Source organism: Dermacentor silvarum, chromosome 4 (assembly GCF_013339745.2).
Source record: "Dermacentor silvarum isolate Dsil-2018 chromosome 4, BIME_Dsil_1.4, whole genome shotgun sequence".
Taxonomy (NCBI): domain Eukaryota; kingdom Metazoa; phylum Arthropoda; class Arachnida; order Ixodida; family Ixodidae; genus Dermacentor; species Dermacentor silvarum.
This window is the reverse complement of record NC_051157.2, coordinates 111,314,505-111,322,465: the sequence shown is the minus strand read 5'-3', so window position 1 is coordinate 111,322,465 and position 7,961 is coordinate 111,314,505. Positions and strand designations below refer to the sequence as shown.

The 7,961-nt window shown below is 47.0% G+C and overlaps 3 non-coding genes across 3 annotated transcripts; all 3 read right to left on the bottom strand.

Moving 5' to 3' along the window:
* Positions 1-317: 317 nt before the first annotated feature.
* Trnal-aag (transfer RNA leucine (anticodon AAG)) lies at positions 318-399 on the bottom strand. Its single transcript has one exon. It is a non-coding gene; the product is annotated as a tRNA-Leu (tRNA).
* A 406-nt stretch (positions 400-805) lies between these two features.
* Trnal-aag (transfer RNA leucine (anticodon AAG)) lies at positions 806-887 on the bottom strand. The gene has a single exon. It is a non-coding gene; the product is annotated as a tRNA-Leu (tRNA).
* A 5,310-nt stretch (positions 888-6,197) lies between these two features.
* Positions 6,198-6,279, bottom strand: Trnal-aag (transfer RNA leucine (anticodon AAG)). The gene has a single exon. It is a non-coding gene; the product is annotated as a tRNA-Leu (tRNA).
* Positions 6,280-7,961: the final 1,682 nt, after the last annotated feature.

Genomic DNA, 7,961 nt, shown 5'->3' with positions numbered 1-7,961 from the left:
TTCTTGCAAGCGGCTATTTTCTCGTTACTATTGTATTTTTTCACAAGTATAGGCTGTTTACACATTAAGGGGAAGGAAACTGAATGGCCATTTTAATTAATTTAACTAGGCTCCTCCCCTGACAGTATTTTGTTGAGAACCGCAGGAGATAGCTGTCATAGCAAGTTAAGATTGAATAATAAAGTAACATGTGAATCAAGATAACAGTAAACACGTGTTAACCTTAAGGTCCTAAACCTAAAACAACCGACATCAAGATGAAGAAAAAAAAAGGTCTCCGAACGTTTATATGACTAAAAGTAAGCTAAAGAATTTGTTGGCAGCGGTGGGATTCGAACCCACGCCCCCGAAGAGACTGGTGCCTTAAACCAGCGCCTTAGACCGCTCGGCCACGCTACCGACAAGTTCCACGCTGCTGCTGAGTTTGTCCGGCCGGTTGAAATAAAAGGAGGTGGTGGAGGTGGTGATGATGATGGGGACGATGATGATGCAGTTCTTGCAAGCGGCTATTTTCTCGTTACTATTGTATTTTTTCACAAGTATAGGCTGTTTACAAATTAAGGGGAAGGAAACTGAATGGCCATTTTAATTAATTTAACTAGGCTCCTCCCCTGACAGTATTTTGTTGAGAACCGCAGGAGATAGCTGTCATAGCAAGTTAAGGTGGAGTAATAAAGTAACATGTGAATCAACATAACAGTAAACGCGTGTTAACCTTAAGGTCCTAAACCAACCGGCATCAAGATAACCAAAAAACAAAGCTCTCCGCACGTTTATGTTACTAAAAGTAAGCTAAAAATGTTTTTGGCAGCGGTGGGATTCGAACCCACGCCCCCGAAGAGACTGGTGCCTTAAACCAGCGCCTTAGACCGCTCGGCCACGCTACCGACATTTTTTTTTTCTTTATTACCGGTAAGCAGCGGTACATAAGAATACCAACATAACTAAGATATGTACAAACACAGATGGACTTCTCATCTGTTAAGTATAAATAATAAGCACATGCAGCCTGTCATATTGTAACAGGCTTTGTTCAGAATTCCTTAAGATTGGCCAGGGGTTCCATCCTGGCCATCCAAGGTGGGGGACACTCTTGTGTTGCAACCACATCAAGAAAACGTCTTATTTGTTCCCGAAAATACACACGGGCTGGTCTTCTATCGGGATCGCAATAGAAGCCTGCCATGCGGGAGCGCCATATACAGTAGAGGCCAGTCAGCATAATCTGATCAAACGGTGTTCCGTCATCGTCGTCTATCGGCAAAAATCTGATGCCATGTGGGTCAAGAGGAAATTCTTTCTTTATTGTGCGCTGTAAAACATCCCATAAGTATACTCCTTCCCAGCAGTGTAAAAAAACATGGTCTATGGTTTCAGGTTGTTTGCAAATTATACACTGTGAGCCCCAGGGCATGTAAAAGCCTCTTTCTTCTAGGAACGTTGCAACTGAAAGTGTACCTGTGTGTAGTTTGAAAAAGAAACTTTTCATACCTGGCGGTACCTGCATTCGTTTGACGCGTTTAAAAACATTCTGGCCTGGGCCTCGACTGTATATGGTTCTGTACAGAGGCGGGGGAAAAAGGCTGTCCATTATATCGTTGCGCAGCTTTTTCCTTGAGACATTAAACAAATATTCTTTCGAATACCGTACAGCAAGGAAACGAACACTGAATACAATTTCCCTGTAAAAACCAAACACTGCCGCTGGCACACCTTGGGAGCATACAATCAACTCTGGCAACAAGTGCGCGAGTCTAACTCTACAGACTGTTTGCAAAAAAGGATCATCGTTGTTCCGAAAGAAAATAAAACGTCCAACAAGTTGCCTAACAAACAGGTGAGCCAGCCCTAATCCTCCATCTTTCACCCGTCTGAACAAATTATTGCGACAACATCTCTCCCATCCGGAACCCCACACAAACACGGCAAAAACTCTGTGGAATTTCTGCACATTGACCCTGTTACAGAAAATGAATTGCATGACATACCATAGCTTAGCGACGAAAAACAAGTTGCATACAGTAGCCCTGGCAAATACTGAAAGGTATTTGGCCTTCCACGGCTCAGCCTTCTCTTTAGCACTTTTAAGCTGGTCCTGCCAGTACTCGTCACTCTGTTTGTAAGCTTCGAGTGGTGCGCCTAAGTACCTTACTGGCGTTGTTGACCACTTGACATTCGCATATAAAGCAGGAGCCTCAGGCCACTCTCCATGCCAAATACCGAGGCACTTGCTCCAGTTTACTCTACTACCTGTGATTTCACCGAAGTTTTTCACAACATTTATCGTCTGTAAAATGCTCTCCTTGTCTTTGCAACACACGGCTACGTCGTCAGCATAGGCCAGGAGTTTGACTTCTGACGCTTGCATCGTAAACCCATGAATACATTTGTTCTCAATGACTGCCAAACACAAACTCTCCAGATAAATACAGAACAAAAGTGGGCTGGCTGGGCAGCCTTGACGCACGGAACGTTGAATGCTGATGGGGGCCCCCAATGTCTTGTTAATTATAAGCTTAGTAGTGCCGTTCCGGTACGCCATGGCTACCCCGTCAGTAATTATGGACCCGACATTTATATGCTTAAGAATGGCAAATAAAATACTGTGAGCAACACAGTCAAAAGCTTTCTCCAAGTCAAGTTGAAGAATCGCAACTCGTGCCCTTAAGGCGTCACAACATTCCAAAATCGATCTCATTATGTGTACGTTCGTGTTAATGCTTCGTCCTTTGATTCCGCATGTTTGGTGCCGACCTACTATGGTTTCCATTACTGTTTGTAACCTGTCTGCGATTATCTTCATGAATATTTTGTAATCACTGTTGGTAAGTGATATTGGTCTGTACGATGTTACATGTTTCAGTTTCGCAGGCTGGTCAGTCTTAGGGATTAGTACAGTGTGCGCTTGCCCGAAAGAAAGTGGCAATGCGTTTACTTCATACGCTTCGTTAAACACGTCAGCGAGTAGAGGCGATAGATCTGATTTAAACAGTTTATAAAAATCGGCACAAAGGCCATCCGGACCGGGTGATTTTCCGGCTTTTAAATCTTCAATTGCTTGTTCAACTTCACGAGTTGATATCGGTGCCTCGAGCCTGTTCTTCGTCTCGTCGCTGAGTTGCGGCATACGCCCCAAAAACGCAGCTCTAAAGGCCTCTAGGTCAACAGTTCTCGATGCAAAAAGTTCTTGGAAGTGCTTGAAAAACGCTTGTGCTATCTCCTCACCGTCAGTTATTTCATTACTATCTACTTCAATAGTATCTATGTGATTGCGCCGCGCATGCGTTTTCTCCAGACCTAGCGCGCGTTTAGTTGGCGTTTCATCTGCTGTCAATGCCTCTGCCCTTGCGCGTATAATCGCTCCTCGATATCGCTCTTCATCGCATAGCTCCAATTTCGCTTTGATGCTGCGTAAATCGTCCTTGTATGCGCCCGGCTGGCTGCACTCTAAGGCCGTTAATTTTTCCAACACTGCCCTTAGTTCTTTCTCTTTAGCTCTTTCTTCGTACTTTATTTTACAGGATCGGTCGATGGCGGTTAACTTAATTCGTTGTTTAAAAATTTCCCATTTTTCAGTGATTTGCGCCACTTTGTTGTTTTCTACTTCCTTCAAGTGTTCTTGTACGTTGCATAGAAAAAGCTCGTCCTTTAACAATTTGGAATTCATTTTCCACATTTCCCACGTGAAAGTGTTGCCCTTTCCTTTGCGTCCAACACATGTCTTGACCAAACAGTGGTCGGTGAATGAAATAGGTATGACATCGTAGCTGCGACATATGGGTATAACATCTAGTGTCACGTATATCCTGTCAAGACGAGCATGACTATTGCCTTGGAAGTGCGTGTATTGAACCTGGCGTGTTCCGACTAGGCAATCAGCCACGTCGTCCAAGTCACACTCGCCTAATAGTTCACTGAGGACATGACAGCTTTTATCATTTCTTCTCTTGCCTGTTCTATCTCGATCGCTGAGTACACAATTAAAATCTCCCATAATAATGACTTTTCTATGCGCGCATATGTGTGCCTTTAACGCGGAAAAAAACATCTTGCGTTCATCGCATATATTGGGTGCATATATACATATCACCCGCCAAGAATCATTACCAACAGCAAAGTCGCAGTACACTAGTCTGCCAGAAGGACACGAAAAATAATTTTCGATCAATAGCCCGGGCAGCTTCTTAATAAATAAAATAACACCTGCCGACGCTCCTTTGGCATGGCTCACTACCGCGTAATACGAAGGCATAAACCTTAGCACCATGCCTCGGGTCTCTTCCTCCCCTTCGACTTTTGTCTCCTGCACGGCTAGAACGTCGAGGTCTTGGTCCACCATCATCCGGTACACTTGGCTTTGTTTACGCTTGGCGGCCAGACCTCTCACGTTTAGCGTGCCCAAGCTAAGCGTCGGGTTGGATGCCATTGCTACTACGGGAAAGAGAGAAAGGCCCGAGGCATCGTGCTCACCGCAACGTCTAGCCAGCGGCTAGACGCCCCCGGGACCGTCCGGTGGTCTGGCATGGTCCGTAGTCGGTGGTGGCTTGTCGCCCTCCTTCCTGTCCCGAGAGATGTTTGGACAGGGCTTGAAGCTGCTCCTTCTTATCATAGTTGACTTTGCAGGCGGCCCGTCGGCGTGATTCTTAGGAGTTGCTTTGCCGTCGGTGACGTCAAGCGGCCTTTTGAAGGCAGCGTTGCCGCTCACTTCCATAGCGTCGCTGTCTTGGGCCGAATCCCCACCTCCTGCGACGAACGTGGCGTCATCAGATACAAGGCGGTTTTCGCTGCCTTTCTCCAGTTCTTCTGAAGAACCTGATGACTCTTCTTTCTTTTCGGGGGTAACAAGGACGCCTTTCGTCTCTCCCTCTGTTTTTGTTGTCGCCTCCGCGTTGTTGGCGCTCACCTGGTCACCCGCCCCTTTGGCGGCGTCCTCGGCTTCAGCAGCATCCATTCTCATCTCTGCGGCGATTTCGCTTGCTGGTGGCCCCACGGCTGTGGCGTACGTGCGTACGCACTGATCTTCAGTGTGGCCAAAGTTACGGCATCGCGAGCATCGCGGCACTTTGCACTCGCGACGGACATGCCCTACACCCTTGCACCGTAGGCACTGCATTGGCCGTCCAGGCACCACGACAAGGGCCAGTTCACCTGCTACTCGGATTTGGTGCGGAAGGTCGTCAACTTTCATTCCACTCTTCAGTTTCAGAAGAACAGTTCGAGACGTGGAATCCTTATCTCCGACGCCTTTGACGCGCCATCGTTCTCGCGTCACTTCAATGACCTTGCCAAAGGCTGCCAGCGCTGTCTTTACGTCTTCGTCCTCCACCCAGTACAGCAACCAATGAAGGCGAAGGCGTACCTGTTGGTCTTGAGGGTCGACGACTACGCAGCGACGCCCTTTCACGTTGAGTTCTTTCAATGCTAGCAGTTTCTTCGCCGCCTCGTCGTTCGAGAAGGTGACCGCCCAAACATGATTGATCTGGTAGGCACCAAGGGCCACGACTTCCGGTAGCAATCCAGTCGGGACGAGCACGTCTCGGAAGTCTTCGACCCTGTAGGGCCTTGCTCGCACGTCGCCATGCAAAAACACGGTGTTCTTTACAACAGGTCCCTTGGGCAGAGGTGGTAAAATAAACTGGTAGCTCACTTCCTCGTTCTCGATAAGCCTGTTACCGCGGCTGGTAGCCGCAAAAGCTGCTCCATCGGAGCCCATGATCCACACGTCCGCACAGCTCGGCTGCCGGAAGCAGAATGCCACGCTACCGACAAGTTCCACGCTGCTGCTGAGTTTGTTCGGCCGGTTGACATAAAAGGAGGTGGTGGAGGTGGTGATGATGATGGTGACGAGGATGATGATGGTGGTGACGCTGATGATGCAGTTCTTGCAAGCGGCTGTTTTCTCGTTACTATTGTAGTATTTTTTTCACAAGTATCGGTTGTTTACACATTAAGGGGAGATGAAACTGAATGGTCATTTTAATTAATTTAACTAGGCTCCTCCCCTGACAGTATTTTGTTGAGAACCGCAGGAGATAGCTGTCATAGCAAGTTAAGATTGAATAATAAAGTAACATGTGAATCAAGCTAACAGTAAACACGTGTTAACCTTAAGGTCCTAAAACAACCGACATCAAGATGAAGCAAAAAACAAAGCTCTCCGCACGTTTATGTTACTAAAAGTAAGCTAAAAATGTTTTTGGCAGCGGTGGGATTCGAACCCACGCCCCCGAAGAGACTGGTGCCTTAAACCAGCGCCTTAGACCGCTCGGCCACGCTACCGACAAGTTCCACTTTTTTTTTTCTTTATTGCCTACTTGGCATATAAAACAATCATGTACAGTGCATTGTCACATATAAAAGTGCTGTCACATAACTTTCAGCACGTGAGGGGTTAAAAACGCAATCGCTTCATCAAAGACAGTTCCCCCAAAAGGGGGTACCACTCCGGCTTCTCATTTTGAACTTTGTACACTTCTCTCAAGTATTCTACACTTTCGATGAATATTCTCTCGTGCCGATCGAGGATTCAGGTCCTCGTTGCGCACGGCCATCCGCGTCCTCCACACGCTGTGGAGCACGAGTGCCATGAACATATCGTAGGGCACACCCCCTACGTTTTTGACAGGCAGAAAACGGATGCCGTACGGTGTTACGGGCAAGTCTTTCTTCAAGGTCCTCTGAAGGATGTCCCAGAGAAAGACTGCATCACTACAATCCAGAAATATGTGTTCAACTGTCTCCGGCTTTTTGCAGATGATGCAGTCTACAGACCAGGCAACAAATATGCCTTTTTCTCGCAGCCAAGGTTTGGTAGGGAGTGTGCCACTGTGTAGCTTGAAAAAGAAAGTTTTGACTGATGGTCGCACAGGCATCTTTTTGACTCTGCCTAAAACATCGTCTCCGGGACCTCTTGGGTACAGTGATCGGTAAACAGGCAATGGCAACATGGCTTCTATAAGATCCCTGTATAATTTCTTTCGTGTAACTCCAGAGAGATATTCCATCGAAAAGCGTACTTTTAGGATTTCGAAAGCCCCAACGATCTCGCGCATATAACCCCTTGGTCGTCTTTGTTCGACATGGACCGTTGAAACAATAAATTCTGGCAAATAATTTGACAACCGCACATGTAACACTGTTCTCAAGAAGCAATCGCCTTGATCGCGTAAAAAAATAAACCTAGCCACGATCTGCCGCAAGAACAGATGGACCAGGCCAAGTCCCCCACTGCGCACAGAGCGGAACAAATTTGTGCGGCTCGTTCTTTCCCATGTAGAAGCCCACACAAATACTGCCATCACTCTGTGTAGCTTTTGAACAGTATTACGTGTCATAGATAACACTTGAAGAACATACCACACTCGCGAAACAAGAAATGTGTTGCACACCGTTGCGCGCGCAAACATGGAAAAATCTCGACCTCCCCATTTTTGCGTCTTAACGCGTAGGTGCTCCGTTTCATCGTTCCAATATTCTGTTGTGTCCCGGTAGTGTTGGAGCGGTACGCCTAAGTACCTGTCAGGTGTCATCGTCCAAGTGACGTTTTCGTACAATGAGGGCGTTCTTCGCCAGTTTCCATGCCAGATACCTAGACATTTATTCCAATTAATTCTACTACCGGTACACTCGCAGAATGCCTTGACATCACTTATCGCCACTGTGACACTTTCTTGATCATTACAAAAGACCGCGATATCATCTGCGTAACCAAGCACTTTGACTTCCGCGGCCATCAAGCGGAAACCACGAACTCGTTCATTCTGAAGCATTTTTTGACAAAGTGGTTCTAAATAGATAGCGAAGAGTAATGCTGACGCGCCCGACAAGTTCCACGCTGCTGCTGAGTTTGTTCGGCCGGTTGACATAAAAGGAGGTGGTGGAGGTGCTGATGATGATGGTGACGAGGATGATGATGGTGGTGACGCTGATGATGCAGTTCTTGCAAGCGGCTGTTTTCTCGT